Genomic DNA, 20528 nt, shown 5'->3' on the forward strand with positions numbered 1-20528 from the left:
GTAATTAATGTAGGAAGTGGGACTAGAATCCAGGTTTCCTAATTACAAGTGCAGAACTCCCTGTTAAATGTGTGATCGTTTAAAACTTATTTTTTGTGGTAGTGAGGGGTTTTGGCTAAACACAAATTTCCCCAAATATTTAAAATGTACTGTCAACTGGTTCCATCCAAATACCATTGAGTGGAGACTCTCTCAGGCCTGAGTTCCTAAAGATAAATGTTTGAGTATTGACAGTGACTCAGTTCAGGTAGACTGAAGGTTTCAGGAAGCACTGAAACAATGAACAAATAGGCTTTAGGCATTTACTGTCCTGGCAGCACTATCCTAAATTCTGGTGATACAGGGGTGGACAAAATTGGCCCCTGCCTTCATGGAGTTCTCAGTCTAGAAGGGAAGAAAGACATTGAACAATTCATTACACGTAATTATAATGGTAGAATGTTCTCTGAAAGAATACAAAAAAAATCTTTAGAACTGGAAAGGAACTTAAGACTGTAGAGTATCTCCACTATATTTTGTTAAATACTATATATTGTCATTGTCACATATATAAATATATATGTGTATGTATATAGTGGGGTGAAACAAGTTGTAGAATAATGTGGACAGTATGCTTATACTTTGGTGTAAACAATTTTATATATGTGATCTGTTTGTATGAGCAGGGAAGGTTGTGGAAGACTCAGGCTGTTCATATTGATTACATTAGGAGGTTGAGGTGGAAGTGATTAGCTTTGTCTTTATACATCCTTGTATTGCATTGTTTCACTGGTTATAACAAGTGTTGGTTACTTTTGAAGAACAGCAAATAAAGGGATCTTCAAGATTAGAGGGACAAAAAGTAAAAGAGGAAAAGTTACTAATAAAAATATCTTTTTGAAAAAAAAAAATCTTTTTGGAGGTGCCTGAGTGGCTCAGTTGGTTGAACGCTGGACTCTTGGTTTCAGTTCAGGTCATGATCTCAGGGTCATGAGATTGAGTCCGGCCTCGGGCTCCTGGCTCACTGGGGAGTTTGCTGGAGACTCTCTCCCTCTCCCTTTGCCCCTCCCCCCTGCTTGCACTCCCTCTCTCCATCTCTCTCTAAAAGTAAATAAATAAATCTTTAAAAAAATACCTTTTTAAAGGAGTGCAGAGAACCACTCTCTGCTTGCAAAAAAGAACTAAGGAAGGACAGATTGAAATGGAATTCAGAATTCAGAGATTGACAAGGTGACAATTCAAAATGCCACTTCCTAGTACAGGACAGTATATCAAACTGGAAGTACTGATACAGGATGCTCTGAAACAGAATAAATCAAGGGATTTTTAACACCAAAGGCACTATTAATGGGAGGTTGTCCAAGAACTCAGTTCTCTACTTAAATCAGAACTGAAATATACTTAGCATTTGAGTTTTTAAAAAAGATTTATTTATTTATTTATTCATGAAAGACACACACAGAGGCAGAGACACAGACAGAGGGAGAAGCAGGCTCCACACAAGGATCCCGAAGTGGAACTCCATCCCAGGTCTCCAGGATCAGGCCCTGGGCTGAAGGCGGCGCTAAACCACTGAGCCACCCAGGAATTCCCAGCATTTGAAGTGAAGTTAGTAAGATGATTGACTTGTACTTAGGTAATTACAATTTTAATTTTTTTAAAATAAAGATTTATTTATTTGAGAGAGAGTGCAAGCAAGCACACCACGAGGAGAGGCAGAGGGAGAAGAGAATTTTAAGCAGGACCCTGAGATCACAACCTGAGTGGTAACCAAGAGTCTGACCCTTAACCAACTGATTGCATTTTTAAAACACCATTCCAGGAGCACCTGTGTGGCTCAGTTGTTTAAGTGTCTGCCTTCAGCTGAGGTCACGACCCTGGGGTCCTGGGATTGAGCCCCTCATCGGGCAACCTGCTTCTCCTTCTCCCTCTGACCTTCCCCACCATGCTCACTCATTCTCTCTGTCTCTCTCAAATGAATAAATAAAAAATCTCCAAAAAAAAAAAAAAATCCCCTACACCATTCTACATTGTAGCCCTAATTTAAAAATACGTGCAATTAATATCTATTAAAATTAAGAAGATTTATTCTCTTGGCCCAGCCAACCCACTTCTTAAAGTCTCTTGCCCAGAAATTAAAGCACCAGAATGTAAGGGTAAATGTAGAAGAGTAAATGCATTTTTACCTATAATAGCAAAGGTGGGAAGCATCCATCAATAAGAGAATGGTTGAATTAATTATAGCATATCCTTATGGTGAAATATTAAGCATAAAATAAACAGCTTATTTCACTTTCCTGCACTAAACACTTCGCTAAACACACTAGCCTGCACCTTGTGCAGGAGGTTGCTTCTGAGTTTGGTTGTCCTCAGGTACCCGGCGCTTAAGGCAAGACTGCATTTAAAACTGACAATTATGTGTTTTTGATAAAGACCTCCTGTCAGGTGCATGCATTATTCAGCATGAGAAGTCATAAATTTCTAGTAATTGGCAATTTACTTGCATGTGAGCACTCAGATTTTCAAAATCTGTCTAAAGGCCTTTGGGAAATTAATACGGCTTTCCACAACAGTTCACTGGAATAGTAAATATTGAAGAAAATGTAAGGTGGATTGTTGTCTGCATTACATCTTTTTGGAGGGTAAAAATGTCTTCTATGTTTACCCAAATTAAGTACCTGTAATGTATGTACCTCTTCTGCTCAGACTTTCACAACTGTTCATCTTAAATAAACAAATTCCCTTGTCTGGGCAAATCCATTATTGTTTCCATTTGAGTATTGTTTGGTCCCTAAATGAATCTCATTTGTGTTTTCAGGAATATTCATGCTTGTAATCTCATTTCCAAGATGTTTTTTCCATTTGATGGCCATCTGAGAGTTTTCTTAAAAAAAATTTGCCTTCCAGCAGATACATATTAAATATTTACAGTATGTCAGTTACTGTGCTAGATATTGTTTCTTTTAAAAACTTTTTTATTATGGGAAATTTTAAACATACACAGAAATAGAAGAGTATAATGAAATCACATGTACTTTTCTTTAAAGATTTTATTTATTTATTCACAAGAGACACACAGAGAGAGAGAGGCAGAGACACAGGCAGAGGGAGAACCAGGCTTCATGCAGGGAGCCCGATGTGGGACTCCATCCCGGGACTCCAGGACCACGCCCTGGTCTAAAGGCAGGCGCTAAACCGCTGAGCCACCCAGGGATCCCCCAAAATCACATGTACTTTTAAGGAAGCTTCAACATCATGAGTTCAAAGCCAGTCTTGTTACATCTATACCCCTTCCACTTCCCTCTCTTCAAAATGATTATGAAGGACCTTCAGGACATCATAATTTAATCCACAAACATTTTAATGTGTATCTATAAAATATCAGAGCTTCTTTAAAAATAAACCTACAATACAACTAGACAACTAAAAATTGATAATTTCTTAATATCAAACATCTAGTGAGTATTCAAATTAGTATGTTTCTCAGTCCTTTGTGTTTCTTGTAAATGGATAGTTAGATCTAAAGTAGGATTGCCAGATTTAGCAAATAAAAATACAAAGTACCCAGTTAAAACAGAATTTTAGATGAACAATGAATACTTGTTAGTAAAAGTGTATCCCAAATTAATGCATGAGACATATGAAATATTGCATAGGATATACTTACTCTAAGAAAATTATTTGTTGTTTATCTGAAATGCAATTTTAATTGGGCTTCCTGAATTTAATCTGGCAATTATAACCCTAATCTAAAAGCTTTGTTTGATTAGGGTTCAGTTTGGGGTGTAGTGGGGGGCAAAATTAACTTCATAGATTGTGGTGTGTGCTTCCTTCAGGAGCCGTATAATGGTTGTCTCTGTGATGATAGCTGCATTGATGCCTAGTACCTAGATCTGTAATTCATTAGGGTTATAATATGGTGATCTTCTAATTTTCCAAGGCATATTTTTCCAGTTTTTAAATTTTTTTAAGCTCTAAGCCCAATGTGTGGCTTGAACTCAGGACATTGAGATCAAGAGTTGCATGTTCCATGGACTGAGTCAACCAGGTGCCCCTCAAGGCATAATTTTTAAAAATATTTCACTTATTTTTACAGAGAGAGAGGGATGGAGAGGTGTGAGTGGGGGAAGGGGCAGAGGGAGAGGGAGGGAAAGAATCTCAAGCTGACTCCTGCTGAGCATAGAGCCAGACACAGGGCTCAATCTCAGGACCCTGAAATCATGACCTGAGCTGAAATCAAGAATTGGATGCTTAACGAACTGAGCCACTCAGGCACCCCTCAAGACATTAAAATTTTGTTTTACTATATTTCTCTCTGTCTCTCTTTCTCTCTCTATATATACACACATACATAAATGGTGATTTTTTTTATGTTTATATTATTTGCATATATGCTCATATATATGTGTGTATATGCATATACATGTATAGATTGATATGGATATATAGTGATTTATTTCAATGAATTGGCTTACTCAGTTGTGGGATCTGTCTGGGCAAGTCCAAAATCCATAGGGCTAGAAACTCCTCAAGACGTATTTTTAAGAGGAACTTTGGTGTTATGATTAAGAGGTCAGGTTCAGGCATAGGAAAGATTAGGCTTGAGTTTTGGCTCAACTGTTTCCTAGCTGTGTGACCTGGGGCAAGTTAGTTCACTCCTCTCAGCTTCAGCTTCCTCATCTGTAAAACAAGGTTCATAATAGTACCTGTCTCATAAGATTTGTTTTAAAGACTTTATTTATTTCTGAAAGACGCAGAGAGAGAGAGGCAGAGACACAGGCAGAGGGAGGAGCAGGCTCCATGTAGGGAGCCCGATGTGGGACTCAATCCCCGGACTCCAGGATCACGCTCTGGGCTGAAGGCAGACGCTCAACTGCTGAGTCACCTAGGCGTACTGTCTCATAAGATTTTGAGGGGATCAAATGAGTTAAGGTATGTGGAGGGTTTAGAACAGTACCCAGCACACAGTAGATGCTTATGAGGGCTAGCTAAAATGAGACTCTTAAAGAATTATGGCCTTTAAAATTCAGCATTTTTTTTTTTGATATTAGAAACTTTAAATCTTCCATTCAACAGTTAAGTTATATTTGCACATTAATAAAACCAGTCAAGATTTATTGAGTGAATAGCCTCTTATATTTGTTTAATACTTTGCAGTTAACAAAGGCCTTCTTCACATGCATCCATCCTCATTTGATCCTTATACAGGCTTTTAATTGGAAGGACTGGTCTTACCATTTTTTATATCTGAAATCACACAAGAGAGCAGGGACTGAGTCTTAACCCAAGACTCTTTTGATGGAAAACATTAAGTGAGCAAAATTGTGTGGTCCTCCCTCTGTGTAATGCTTTCATTTCTTGGATCCAGTGACATCACTATCTTGTTTTCTTTTTCAACTTCTCACTTCTTTCTCAAACTACTCTCATCCCCATCCCAGAGGGCTCTTTCTTCTCTTCCCGAAGGTACTTGTTCTCCAAGGTTCTATCCTTGGGCCATTTTTATTGCTATAATCTCCTTCCATGATATCTACTTAGTAGCTTCATTTATTCAAAGAACTTCATCATTCTCTCTGGGAAGATGATTTCTAATTTGTATTCCTGGCCCCTACCTCTTCATTGAGTTTTAGGTCCAAAATTTCAGTTGCCTGCTTGAATGTCTACATGCAGTTTTACACAGAATCTTACAGTCAGTGGGTCTGTTTACCTGGATCCTAATTTCTTTTTTTTTTTTTTTGGATTCTAATTTCAACCAATCAACTACAAATAAACAAAGAGAGCACTGAGGAAATTTGAATACTTACTGATGACATGAAGTATTTGATGATTAATTTTTTTTAGGTAGGATAATTGTATGTGGCTATGTTGAGTATCTTTTAAAAATGTATAGTGAAGTGTTTATGGATGGTGTTATGTATCTGGGATTTACTTCAAAATAATCCAGTTGGGGAAAGGAGGAATAGGTAAGGGTATTGATGAAACAAGATTGGCCATGAACTGATAATTGTTGAGCTAGGTAATTGATATGTACATAGGACTTCAATATCCTATTACCTCAGTTTCTATGTTTGAAAATTTGTATTATTCCCTTCCCCTTTGCCCCTCTTCTCTCTCTCTCAAATAAATAAATAAAATCTTAAAATTTTTTTAAAGATTAGATAGGTTCAAAACCAAATTGGTCAACCGTGCCTATGTCCATCTCCTGAAAATCATTTTCCTATTAATGTCCCCAATCTTCCCAGTCACTTATTATGAAAACCCAAAGTTCTCTTGGTTTCCTTCTCCCTGACCTCTGTACCTAATCAATTGGTAAGTTAGGCTGAAACTCCCTTCACAGTGAATCTTGCTTACTCTTTTCAATTATTAGTAGTAGAATTGCTACCATTCTACTAAGTACTTCATTACTTCTTGTCTGAATTAGTGTGATAGCATTAATAAATTTCTCATTTCCAGTCCCTCCTCCCTTGGCATATGTAAAGCATCTAGCATAGTGCTTGGTACTTAGTCCCTCCTCCCTTTTTCCTGAATCGTGAATTCATCTTCTTTACTGCTGCCAGCTTCACCCTGATGATAACATCTCCGGTCCCCGAGGGGACTGCTCCTCTCTCTTCTTTCAGCTTGCTTCCTCCCTGTCCCTCTTGGATCCTGCCACCTCACTGCTGCCTCCACTCCATGACCAGCCAGCCCCAGCTGCCATGCTTTGTGGAGGAAGCATGTGTGTCTGAATAAAGACTGATTTCTCAGTTCCAAATTTAGATATAAGAGCAGGGTTTTTCCTAGCTGTAGGTGAGTGGGCCTTTACATACAGACAAAACAGGCATATGAAGTGTGAGTAAGAGAGAAACAGGTTTCAAAGCTACCTCTTTTTCCCCCTAACTCAGTGGGGAAGAAAAGATATTGATTGACACACCCCCCCCAACACAGGGTCAGGTAAATGCAGATGGCAAAGAAGGAGCTGGGTAGTTAATATTGCAGCAAGCTGGGGACTTCTTGAGGAAACACAACTTGCCTAGTCTGGCCAAGGGAGGAAGAGTATGAACTGCCTTCTTTGGGTCACAAAGGGCCAACCACAGTATGGATTGGGTGAACATCACATAGCGCAGGCTGGTCCTAGGAAGATAGCTACAGAACTCTTGCTTTTGGTGGCCTGCCTGGGTGTAGTTCTGTCTGTTATGGGGAGAAGCCAGGCATCCAGGGGCTGGCTGGTCAAGCACAAACAACTCATCCTTTAAAAAGAAAATGCTGGGATCCCTGGGTGGCACAGCGGTTTGGCGCCTGCCTTTGGCTCAGGGCGCGATCCTGGAGACCCGGGATCGAATCCCACGTCAGGCTCCTGGTGCATGGAGCCTGCTTCTCCCTCTGCCTGTGTCTCTGCCTCTCTCTCTCTCTCTCCCCCTCTCTGTGACTATCGTAAATAAATAATAATAATAAAAAAAGAAAATGCTATAAGTCAATCACATTCTTACATTTTAAGCATAACACTTGCAACTAAAACCAAACTGCCGTATCATAATCAAGATGCATCCGCCTATTTTATATTTAAGGCCCACAGGCTTCAACGAATTGAGGGGACCATCTGCTGAGAAAGAAAGTCTCATTACAAAGTGGCATTTGTTTGCAGGCTGAGGCCTCAAAAGGGATTGTCTTGGGAACCTGGACAAATGTCCTGTGTTAGTGCTCAGTGCTCCCAACCCTAGCACTTAGGTAGAAAGAGCACAGCTTTGGAGTCAGATAAGATTGAATTCCTCCCCCAGCATTCACAGACTGGGTGCCTTGAGCCACAGGACTTTGGAGGTTTGAGTTTCCTCAGTTTTCTCATATGGAAAATGGGAATTCAATTATACCTGAAGTTGTTGGGAAGATTAAAGAAGATCAAGTGTCAGAAGCAGCCCAGAACTATTGCTTCCTTTCCCATGCATGACTCAAAACTTAATTCTCCATCTTATTCCCTCTGAGCTTTGCATTTCTTGTCTTTGCCTAATACCCACTTTCTCATGCATAGACATGGCATGCTTTTAAACAGATGTTTTTTAAATTTTTTAAAAAGATTTTTAAAAAAGATTTTATTTGGGATTCCCAGTGGCTCAACGGTTGAGCATCTGCCTTCAGCTCAGGGTGTGATCCTGCAGTCCCGGGATCGAGTCCCACATTAGGCTCCGTGCATGGAGCCTGCTTCTCCCTCTGCCTCTGTCTTTGCCTCTCTCTCTCTCTCTCTGTCTCTCATGGATAAATAAATAAAATATTTTAAAAATAAAAAAAAAAGATTTTATTTATTCATGAGAGACAGAGGCAGAGGGAGAAGCAGGCTGCCTGTGGGGAGCCTGATGTGGGGCTCAATCCCAGGATCCCGAGATCACAACCTCAGCCAAAAGCAGATGCTCAACCACTGAGCCACCCAGGTGCCCTCAGATCTTTTTTTAAAAAAATATTTCTTTGAGAGAGAGAGAGTGCATGCACACATGTGTGCATGAGTGGGGGGAGGGGCAAAGGGAGAGAACCTTTAAGCAGACGCCCTGCTGAGCATGGAGCCCAAGCAGGGGGAGGGGCATTCAATCTCAGGATCCATGAAATCATGACCTGAGCTGAAACCAAGAGTCAGAAAGCTCAACCAACTGAACTACCCAGGCGCCCCTAAACAGATCTTTGAGCAAAAGATCTGAAAAATAAATTTTGTTCTAATGCTGTTATTTGTTCACCTCTCCAGAAGATAAGGAAGTGAAATGGAATTGCCCTCAGATACACTGGTCAGAAGGCAATTTTGCCTCTTGTGCAGCATGATGAACAAATACATTCTCAAAGTCTCCCTGTCTTATGTTCCTGTAGTTGGGAAAGGATTAGATCAGTTAGCGGGGACAAATGCTGGTTGCAACTCAGGGGTGGGAATCAAGGAGCAGGTTGGTTAGAGATGGGGAATTTGGGAATGGGGATGCTTTTAGATTAGATTCTAACTAGATAACTGCTACTGAGGTGACAGCTTTATTTCAAGTGAGACTATGAATTTGGCTGTATTCCTAGTGAGAACCCACTAAAATTTCCTCTAAATCAAGAAACAAAATTAAAAAGTGATGATTGAGATTGGCAGAATGTAATTGCTGAAGCTGAGTTATAATAGATACCTGGAACTTAATTGCATTGTTCTCTATACTTTTACGTGTATTTGAAAATATCTAAAATTGGATGTTTTTTGTTTATATGGTAAGTATGGGACAACAGAGGTAACTCAAGAACTGGAATTTTGACTGTCGTGTAAGAAAAAATAGTAGAAGATATTTGGACCAAAAGAATTCCATAGAGATGTGATTTCTATGCTTATGTAGTTAACTGGATTTATTTGAAGGATTAAATAGTATGCAGATAAAATATTTGGTGGATGTTATATAAATTGATCTCATGAAACTTTTTTAAAAAGATTTTGAGAGAGAACGAGCAGTGGTGAGGGGCAGTGGAGAGAGAGAGAGAGAGAAGCAGACTCCCTACTGAGCAGGAAGCCCAATGTGGGGCTCAAACCCAGGAGATCATGACCTGAGCCAAAGGCAGACCCTTAACCAACTGAGCCACCGAGGTGCCCTGACCTCATGACTTTTGATAAGATGTCACAACCACTGTTTTTAAGGGAATTGAGTCATTATAGGACTGTGACCCTCTTTCCTCTGAGTAGATATTGCTTTAGAAGTATGAAACAAGGGACGCCTGGGTGACTCAGAGGTTGGGCAGCTGCCTTTGGCTTGGGTCGTGATCCTAGGATCTGGAATCGGGTCCTGCATCGGGCTCCTGCAGGGAGCCTGCTTCTCCCTCTGCCTGTGTCTCTGCCTCTCTCTCTCTCTCTCTCTCTCTCTCTCTCTCTCTGTGTGTGTCTCTCATGAATAAATAAATCTTAAAAAAAAAAAGAAATAGGAAATAGAGGTAGAGATAAAGGAGGTTAAAGATATTTTAACATTTCAAAAGCATGATTTCTTAGGAAGGGGGAGTGGCTAGTTTTAAAAAAAATGTTTACAAAATATCCAAAGGGAGGAATACACAGTGAAATCTCCAAGTGGAAGATTATACAAAACTTTCTGACAATGAAAAGCTTAAAAAAAAATGAAAAGCTTAGTTGATGGGAATAAACTATAAGGAGATCTCATGGCTATGGTCACTGGCTCATTACTGAATACCTAAAGACTTTAACATAGGTAATGTACGTCTATGTGTTTGATGCTGGAGTAGGTCCTGGGATTGGTTGTGTTACTCAGCAGAACAGGTTTTTCCCCTGCCAGGATTGGCATTTAAAAATTTTTTTTGTTTAAAGATTTTATGTATTTATTCATGAGAGACACAGGGAGAGCGAGGCAGAGACACAGACAGAGGGAGAAGCAGGCTCCATGGAGGGAGCCTGACGTGAGACTCGATCCCAGGTCTCCAGGATCACACCCTGGGCTGAAGGCGGCGGTAAACTGCTGAGCCACCCGGGCTGCCCAAGGATTGGCATTTTGGAAGGTATAGGCAGATACTGGAAGGGATACTCGTGATCCATCCTTTTGGGAGCTGGGAGAGAGTATAAAGCTAAAATCTAATTGGGAAGAAAAATAGTTGGTCCTCAGAAGCTTTCCTTCCTCTTCCAGGGAGAGGGTTGATCAGCCTGCTGACAGTGGAAAAAATGAGTCAAAAGCCTCCTTGTCCAGAAGTTTTCCTTTTTGCATGAAGGAAGGAAAATGAAAACAGCAAGTTCTCACGGTGGTGGTTGCAGAACAACACATTTCAGGATGACAGCTGAAGAGGCAAGGTGTACTCCTGACAGGACCAGCTACAGAATCTGCAGGATCCAGTGCAAAATGAAAATGTGGGGTCCCTTATTCATGAATTATTCAGAATTTCAAAATAGTGACAATAGGGTATTAAACTAAACATGAGCTCTTGTAAGCATGGAGCTCTTTGTGATAGCATGGGTTCTATGCCCATCAAGCTGACCTTACTCCTGCTGCCCAGGAATAGTGATAGCAAAGATTCAGAAGGCATTAATGGAAAATGACAAGACAGAAAATCAATATCATCTGACATTTCACCACCTGGAAACAACTGTGTTATCCTTTTGGTATATATCCTCAAGATTATTCTATATACGTATACATATGTAGACAAGTATTCATACAGTTCTTATACGATGGAAATGGTATATCATATATTCTCTTCTGTAGCCTTTTTAAAAAAACTTAATTATATTTTAGGGAGCTTTGCATGTAGTAAATATAGATCATTTCAATCCTATTGTATAGAGGTTCCATGATTCATTTAATCAAACCCTACTGTTGGGTGTCTGAGGGTCTTGAGTTTTTCATTATTACAAATGATGCACATTGAATATCAGTAAAACTGAGTGAGAATTGAATAGGTTAATCAGTACAAAGCCCTCCACAGAATACTTAGCAAAGAGCAAGGTCCTTATATTTTTTTTTTATTTTTTATTTTTTTTTTTAAGATTTTATTTATTTATTCATGATAGTCACACAGAGAGAGACAGAGAGGCAGAGACACAGGCAGAGGGAGAAGCAGGCTCCATGCACCGGGAGCCCGATGTGGGATTCGATCCCAGGTCTCCAGGATCGCGCCCTGGGCCAAAGGCAGGCGCCAAACCGCTGCGCCACCCAGGGATCCCGAGCAAGGTCCTTATAAATGCTAGTGTTATTTTTATATTGTCAAATAGCCCTGTGTAGTGGTGAACTAATTTATGTTCCCAACAGCAGGGTAAGAGGGCTTGGTTTTCCTAACTCCTTGCTAGTTGTTTCAATTTTTGCCTTTTTGTATTTCTTTCTCTGTTAATGGCCTGTTCATGTTCTTTGCCAGTTCTCCTGTTGGATTCCTCTTGCTTTGACATTTTTAATTGATTTCTGTATTGGGGCTATCAATCCTTCATAATATGAGTAGCAAATACTACCCCCCCCCAGGTTTTTTTTGTTTGGTTTTGTTTGCTTTAACCTCATAGATATTTTTAAGTTTAGTATGATTAAATCTGTCCCATCTTTTCCTTTAGGATTTCTGTCTTTGCTGTCCTCCTTTAGAAAGTCTTTTGCCACAGAACAGGTTTAGAATTCAGTGGTGGGGAAGGCTTTCCTGCCTTAGATTAGCTCCAGCAGGTTTCATCTGAGGCTTCATTCTTCTGGGGTGTGGTTTTCCAAATTCTGTCAATGGAATTCACAACTCTAGACTACTTAAAACGTATATGGGAGGGGAATACCTTTATTAACTTTAAATCTACTTGTGAAGACACAAGATGTATTAAAAATGAGTGTTTTTCTATCTTCATCCAACCGAGAAAATACTTTAGCTCCTTCAATATTTTCTGCCTTTATTTGCTTTCTATGGAAAGGTCTGTTTTCGCTGAAGCTATTGTTTTGGGGGATCCAACCAAAGAGAAATTGAATTTCAGATGCATTGAATTGGGGTTAGCAGGATATATTTATATGGTTTGCTATCACTTCTGCATGTAGTTAAGTTATTGGTGGCTGTAGCAGTGTAGAAATGACTTGTGGGAACACTTTTATTTATTTTTTTTAAATATTTTTTATTATTATTATTTATTCATGATAGAGAGAGAGAGAGAGAGAGAGGCAGAGACACAGGCAGAGGGAGAAGCAGGCTCCATGCACCGGGAGCCCGACGTGGGACTCGATCCCGGGTCTCCAGGATCACGCCCTGGGCCAAAGGCAGGCGCCAAACCACTGCGCCACCCAGGGATCCCTGGGAACACTTTTAAAGCAGTAATTCTAAAGCTTATTTATGATTAGTCATTACATAAAAAACTTGACATAGCCTAAAATCTTAGAGCTTATATATACAAGAAATGATAGAGATTTGATATTTGAGATTTGATAGAGATTTCCCAAATTTGACAATAATCAAGAATATCTATGTGACATCAATCAGTGATGGGTTGGGAAACCGAAAGAAAACTTTCTAAACTCTTGGGAAAAACTAAACTGTTTCCCTGTTCTCTCTGTAGACATTATAGTACAAAAGTGGTTTCAGACAAAGAGGTGATCAAAAGATTCAGGCAAAAAAATATAGAAAAGATAGCAGGAGGGAAACTGAGTGGGGAAAAGTTAGAGAGGGAGACAAACCATGAGAGACTCCTAACTGGGAAACAAAGGGTTGCAGAAGGGGAGGAGAGTGGGGGGATAGGGTAACTGGGTGATAGGCACTAAGGAGGGCACTTGATGGGATGAGCACTGAGTGTTATACTATATGTTGGCAAATTGAATTAAAATAAAATATTTAAAGGAAAAGAAAAGGTAGCAAGGAGTTGTATCAGTTAATATAACGAAAAAGAACGTTTTTAAAATATTTTGTAATGTTTGTGGTTTTTTGTCAGTTTTTAAAACTTGTAGTTTCTTGTCATTTATTGTAACATTCTAAATAGATATTCAGGATTATACCTAATTTTCCACTTTAACAGAAAACTTACTTAACCCAAATGGTATGAGCTTCAGGCCCCAAAAAAGCTGGACCTACCACTTCCTATGTAGTTAAATATTGATAGTCATTTGGAGTGTTTCATGTCACAGATGAGGGCACTGACTTGCCCAAGCTGGCAGAGATGGGGGAGAGCCAGGATCCAACCCCGAGTCTGTCTGGCTTCATGGTGTGCCCCCCCCCTTTCCAAAACTGTCTTCTTTCAGATGAAAATGTATAGTAGTCAACAAATTATGGTAATAATGATAATCTACTGGTCTCTTCATGGCCATACTCACAGTTGCCACTGAGGGCCCATTGCATTAACACTAAAGAACCGTGCTCTTCCTTCCTTTTACCCATCCTGCTTTTTGGGCAACACTGACCTTTTAAACTATTTTGTTGATGTCAAATGTGGATGTTAGCACCTGGGCTGCCATGGTACCTTTTTCTTCAAGAAAGGTAGACCCCCAGGGCATATGCCTGGATCATGCCAGTTCTTTTTTTTTTTAAGATTTTATTTTATTTTATTTTATTTTATTTTATTTTATTTTATTTTATTTTATTTTATTTATTTATTTTATTTTATTTATATTTTACATTTTTAAAATTTAAAATCAATTTGCCAACATATAGTGTAACACCCAGTGCTCCTCCCATCAAGTGCCCTCCTCAGTGCCATCACCCAGTTACCGTAACCCCCCGCCCACCTCCCCTTCCACAACCCTTTGTTTGTTTCCCAGAGTTAGGAGCCTCTCATGGTTTGTCTCCCTCTCTAATTTTTCCCACTCAGTTCCCCTCCTTTCCCTTATAATCCCTTTCACTATTTCTTATATTCCACGTATGAGTGAAACCATACAATGATTGTCCTTCTCTGATCGACTTACTTCACTCAGCATAATACCCTCCAGTTCCATCCATGTCAAAGCAAATGGTGGGTATTCATCATTTCTAATGGCTGAGTAATACTTCATTGTATATATAGACCACATCTTCTTTATCCATTCATCTGTCGAAGGACATTGTGGTTCCTTCCACAGTTTGGCTATTGTGGACATTGCTGCTATGAACATTGGGGTGTAGGTGTCCTGGCATTTCACTACATCAATATCTTTGGGGTAAATACCCATTAGTGCTATTGCTGGATCATAGGGTAGCATTATTTATAACTTCTTGAGGAAACTAATGAAAATGAAAATACAACTGTTCAAAATCTTTGGGATACAATAAAAGTGGTCCTGAGACGGAAATACATCACAATATAAGCCTCCCTTAAAAAATTGGAAAAAACTCAAATACACAAGCTAACCCCTCATCTAAAGGAATTGGAGAAATAACAGCAAATAAAGCCTAAACCAAGCAGCAGAAGAGAGATAATAAAGATTAGAGCAGAACTCAATGACATAGAGACCAGAAGAACTGTAGAACAGGTCAACAAAACCAGGAGCTGGTTCTTTGAAAGAATTAATAAGATAGATAAACCCCTAGCCAGTCTTATTAAAAAGAAAAAAGACTCAACAAAATCACAAATGAAAGAGATCACAACCAATACCAAGGAAATACAAATGATTTTAAAAACGTATTATGAGCAACTATATGCCAACAAATTAGGCAATCTAGAAGAAATGGATGCATTTCTGGAAACCCACAAATTAACAAAACTGGAACAAGAAGAAATAGAAAACCTGAATAGGCCAATAACCAGTGAAGAAATTGAAGCAGTTATCAAAAACCTCCCAAGACAAAAGTCCAGGGCCAGATGGCGTCCCAGGGGAATTCTATCAAACGTTTAAAGAAGAAATAATACCTATTCTACGAAAGCTGTTTCGAAGGATAGAAAAAGGGAGGGAATACTTCCAAACTCGTTTTATGAGGCCAGCATTACCTTGATTCCAAAACCAGACAAAGATCCCACCAAAAAGAAGTATAGACCAGGGACGCCTGGGTGGCTCAGCAGTTAAGCATCTGCCTTCAGCTCAGGGTATGATCTTGGAGTCCTGGGATCGAGTCCCACATCAGGCTCCCTGCATGGAGCCTGCTTCTCCCTCTGCCAATGTCTCTGCCTCTCTCTGTGTGTCTCTCATGAATAAATAAATAAAATCTTAAAAAAAAGAATTATAGACCAATATCCCTGATGAACATGGATGCAAAAATTCTCACCAGGATACTAGCCAATAGGATTCAACAGTACATTTAGAGGATTATTCACTGTGACCAAGTGGGATTTATCCCTGGGATGCAAGAGTGATTCAACACCTGTAAAACAATCAATGTGATAGATGACATCAATAAGAGAAAAAAACAAGAACCATATGATCCACTCAATAGGTGCAGAAAAAGCATTTGACAAAATACAGCATCCATATCTGATTAAAACTCTTCAAAGTGTAGGGATAGAGGGAACATTCCTCAATATCTTAAAAGCTATTTATGGAAAGCCCACAGCGAATATCATTCTCAATGGGGAAAAACTGAGAGCCTTTCCTTAAGATCAGGAACACAAGAGGGATGTCCACTCTCACCACTGCTATTCAACATAGTATTAGAAGTCTTAGCCTCAGCAGTCAGAAAACAAAAAGAAATAAAAGGCATTCAGATTGGCAAAGAAGTCAAACTCTCCTTCTTTGCAGATGACATGATACTGTATGTAGAAAACCCAAAAGACTCCACCCCAAGATTGTTAAACTCATACAGGCAATTCAGCAATGTGGCAGGATACAAAATCAATGCCCAGAAATCAGTGGCATTTCTATACACTAACGATGAGACTGAAGAAAGAGAAATTAAGGAACAATCCCATTTACAATTGTACCCAAACCATAAGATCCATGGGAATAAACCTAACCAAAGAGCTAAAGGATCTATATCCTAAAAACTACAGAACATTTCTGAAATTGAGGAAGATGTAAAGAGATGGAAAAACATTCCATGCTCATGGATTGGAAGAATAGATATTGTGAAAATGTCTATGCTACCCAGGGCAATTTGTACGTTTAGTGCAATCCCTATCACAGTACCATGGGCTTTCTTCACAGAGTTGGAACAAATAATCTTAAGATTTGTATGGAATCAGAAAAGACCCCAAATAGCCAAGGGAATATTGAAAAAGAAAACCAGAGCTGCGGGCATCACAATGCCGGATTCCAAGTTGTACTACAAAGCTATGATCATCAAGACAGTGTGGTACTGGCACAAAAACAGACACATAGATCAATGTAACAGAATAGAGAATCCAGAAGTGGACCCTCAACTCTATGGTCAACTAATATTCGACAAATCAGGAAAGACTATCCACTGGAAAAAAGACAGTCTCCTCAATAAATGGTGCTGGGAAAATTGGACAGCGACATGCAGAAGAATGAATCTAGAGCATTCTCTTACACCATACACAAAGATAAACTCAAAATAGATGAAAGACCTAAATGTGAAAGGAATCATTCAAAATCCTAGAGGAGAACACAGGCAACACCCTTTCTGAACTTGGCCACAGTAACTTCTTGCAAGATACATCCATGAAGGCAAGAGAAACAAAAGCAAAAGTGAACTCTTGGGACTTCAGATAAATAGCTCCTGCACAGCAAAAGAAACAGTCCACAAAACTAAAAGACAACCTACAGAATGGGAGAAGATATTTGCAAATGACCTATCAGATAAAGGGCTAGTATCCAAGATCTATAAAGAACTTATCAAACACAACACCCAAGAAACAAAAAATCCAATCATGAAATGGGCAGAAGACATGAACAAATCTCACAAAGGAAGACATAAAGCCAACAAGCTGCATCACGTGCCATCAGGGAAATACAAATCAAAACCACAATGGATCGTGCCAGTTCTTACCTTCTCAGCTTGGAGGAGAGCAGGACCTCCAGGTCACAGCCTTTCCACATTCCAGTGTAAGATTTTATTTTATTTTATTTTTTAAAGATTTTATTTATTAATTCATGAGAGACACAGGCAGATACATAGACAGAGGGAGAAGCAGGCTCCACACAGGGAGCCCGATGTGGCACTCGATCTCGGGACCCCAGGATTATGCCCTGGGCTGAAGGCAGGCGCTAAACCGCCGAGCCACCCAGGCATCCCATTCAGTGTGAGATTTTAGCCTGCAGATCTCAGCAGGGCAGGTGGAAGCTGAAATAAGCATTTTGAGGGACTGTGAAAAAATGTGAGGCAGGGCTCGCCTTCTTAAGTTAGAGTTACTTGACTCCAAGCAAGCTTAGGGAAAGCATTTTGCAGGTGTCTTCTCAATCCCAAAGACTGAGCCTATACCTGACTCCTTCTTCCCCACTTTCCTTACTCTGCCAATAGTTCAGCTCTACACCACAAAAGAGATGCCCTTTCCTCAGTCAACCCAGGCTTGCCTTCAGCTCCAAAGCTCTGCTTTCCAGGACATCAAGTACCTGAGGGTGTTGCCTGTAACTGTCCACTTTGTGCTACAGACTCAATTTTTATTTTTTATTTTTTATTTTTTTAATTTTTTATTTATTTATGATAGTCACAGAGAGAGAAAGAGAGAGAGGCAGAGACATAGGCAGAGGGAGAAGCAGGCTCCATGCACCGGGAGCCTGATGTGGGATTCGATCCCGGGTCTCCAGGATCGCGCCCTGGGCCAAAGGCAGGCGCCAAACCGCTGCGCCACCCAGGGATCCCCCAGACTCAATTTTTAAAACTGGATCCCAAGTTTCACCAGCTTGACAGACCTTACTTGGCAAATGCAGTGGTTATCCTCAGTTCTATGTCTTTATGACATAGCACAGATCTCTAGTCTTCAAAATTGCCATCAATTTATAAAAGGCTGTGGTGGTAGAGGACAACACGTGCTAAAACAGATCCCTGACCCGGGTGGCCTGCCAGTTTCCAAAAGCTCAAGACGAAGGGTGCATGAGAGCAGTTTGCCTAGGTGAAAACTGCTTTGTTTGCTTTTGGGGGTTCCTCCCCTCCCTGCCACAAGGGCAGCTTTATTCTGATACGCAACATAGTTGTGCCCCAAGCACAAGTCTTCCTGACTGCCAGGCCCTGGTATTTTGACCTGTATCCCCTCCCTCTTCTTTTTTTTTAATAGTTTTTTTTAAGATTTTATTTATTCATGACAGACACACAGAGAAAGAGGCAGAGACACAGGCAGAGGGAGAAGCAGGCTCCATGCAGGGAGCCTGATACGGGACTCGATCCTGGGTCTCCAGGATCAGGCCCTGGGCTGAAGGTGGCGCTAAACCACTGAGCCACCTGGGCTGCCCTCCCTTCGTCAACTTGTGTATGTTCCACTTCTGATGTGATCACCATGGGCTAACTCCTTGAAGGGTTTTGCAATCCTTGAACAACGCTTCAGCCAGCTCCTGTAGTGTCTGTTGAATCCCCTTTAATGTTTTAAAATGTTGGGGCCTGACCAGTCAGTGACATTTCCAGAGTCTGCCCAGCCCCTGTTATGATTTTATATGTCCATCGTATTTTATTGAGGTCTAGCAGGCCTGTCAAGGGACAGTTTTAGACTATTACCCACGTGATCCAATAATACAAGGAGCCATTGTTCTCCAAAGCTCTGCCAGACATAATTATGCCATCTAAACAAATAAGCATCTCACGGTAATTCATATCACCAAAAGCTTTTTCCATCATACTCTTCAAGGTGTCTGTGGCCCCAAAGATGTGTGGAGCCTCCTTTCAAATAAGTAAAACCTAACAGAACAAATGCAGGCTGTTTTGTTTGGCCCAGTCAGACACAGGGATGCAATATAGCACTTCTCAAACATAGTGCTAGAAATTACTGATTTTCTCCCATTCAGTCTAGAGGTTAATCTGGATGCAGAAAACTGTAAGGTGGAAAAAGATGATAGAACATTAGTACTCCTGCCTTGCACCCCCATCTCCTTGCAGTCCTGAGTCTGCTTTCTTCTAACATGAGCTTTCCTTCTTCTCCTTAACATACTTGTTTATCCAGCTAAATGGCAGTTCTTAACCCTGACTGCCTATTATATCTGTGGAGTTTGTTGTAAAACATGTATCCCTTGGGCCTCACCCTCCCCTAGAGATCCTAACATTTTCTAAACACCTGGTCTTTGCCCTATGCCCTGCCCTAGGAGTAGAGGCAATTTAGTCATGGTCCCTGCCTCCACATAGTTCATAGTTAAGAGGCAGAGGCAAATATATTAAAAAGTATAATTCACAGAGAAAATATGGTATAACTCCATGTTTTTTTCTTAATCTAGCTTGTTATTCATAAAACTGCCAATATTAGTAAGGTAAACATGGATTTGTTCAACAGGTTCTAGTATATAGGAGGAGGGGGCTTTCTTGGATTCTTGGGTAACCAATTAAGAATTTATTTTTTTAAAGATTGTATTTATTCATGAGACACACACACACACACACAGAGACAGAGAGAGAGGGAGAGAGAGAGGGAGAGAGAGGCAGAGACATAGAGGGAGAAGTAGGCTTCCTGCAGGGAGCCTGATATGGGACTCGATCCTAGGACTCTGGGATCACGACCTGAGCCAAGGGGAGACGCTCAACCACTGAGCCACTCAGGTGTCCCACAAATTAAGAAAAAAAAAAACAACAGTAAAATATAAATGTCCATAGAAATTTTATTTGTAATTGCCCAAAACTGGAAATAACCCAGATGTCCTTCGGGAAATGAATGGTTACACAAACTGGTATATTCATACCTAGGAATACTACTTAGCAAGAAAAAGGAACAATTGACACTTGTGACAACCTGGATAAAATCTCTAGACAATTATTCTGAGTTGAAAAGGCTAATCTCATTCTTGAAATGACAGAATTATAGTGATGGAAGGATGTTCAGTGGTTAATAAGGGTTGAGGAATTGGAGAGGGAGGCAGGTAAGTGTGGCAATGAAAATGCAACATACGAGAGCCTGGGTGGCTCAATTGGTTAAGCATCTGACTCTTGAGCTGAAATCAGGGTCGTGGGCTCAAGCCCCATGTTGGACTCCATGCTCCACATGGAGTCTGCTTGTCCCTTTCCCTCTGCTCTTCACCCTGCTCATGCTCTCTCTTTCAAATAAATAAAATCTTTTTAAAGAGTGCAACATGAGAGATCCTTGTTGTGATGAAAATGTTCTAGATCTTGATTGTGGTGGTGGTTATGCAAGGGTATACATC

General features: G+C 40.2%; 1 long non-coding RNA gene across 3 annotated transcripts in view; it reads left to right on the forward strand.

Annotated features, from left to right (window-relative positions):
- LOC121483272 overlaps positions 1 to 20528 on the forward strand; it is a 31418-nt gene that overhangs the window by 653 nt on the left and 10237 nt on the right. For 2 of the 3 annotated variants that reach the window (XR_005985714.1, XR_005985716.1), the window contains exon 2: positions 10578 to 11047. The exons of the other annotated variant lie outside the window; for it this stretch is intronic. This is a non-coding gene — a long non-coding RNA (uncharacterized LOC121483272). The remainder of the gene's footprint in view (positions 1 to 10577; positions 11048 to 20528) is intronic. 3 annotated transcript variants of the gene reach the window in all.

Source organism: Vulpes lagopus, chromosome X (assembly GCF_018345385.1).
Source record: "Vulpes lagopus strain Blue_001 chromosome X, ASM1834538v1, whole genome shotgun sequence".
Lineage (NCBI taxonomy): Eukaryota > Metazoa > Chordata > Mammalia > Carnivora > Canidae > Vulpes > Vulpes lagopus.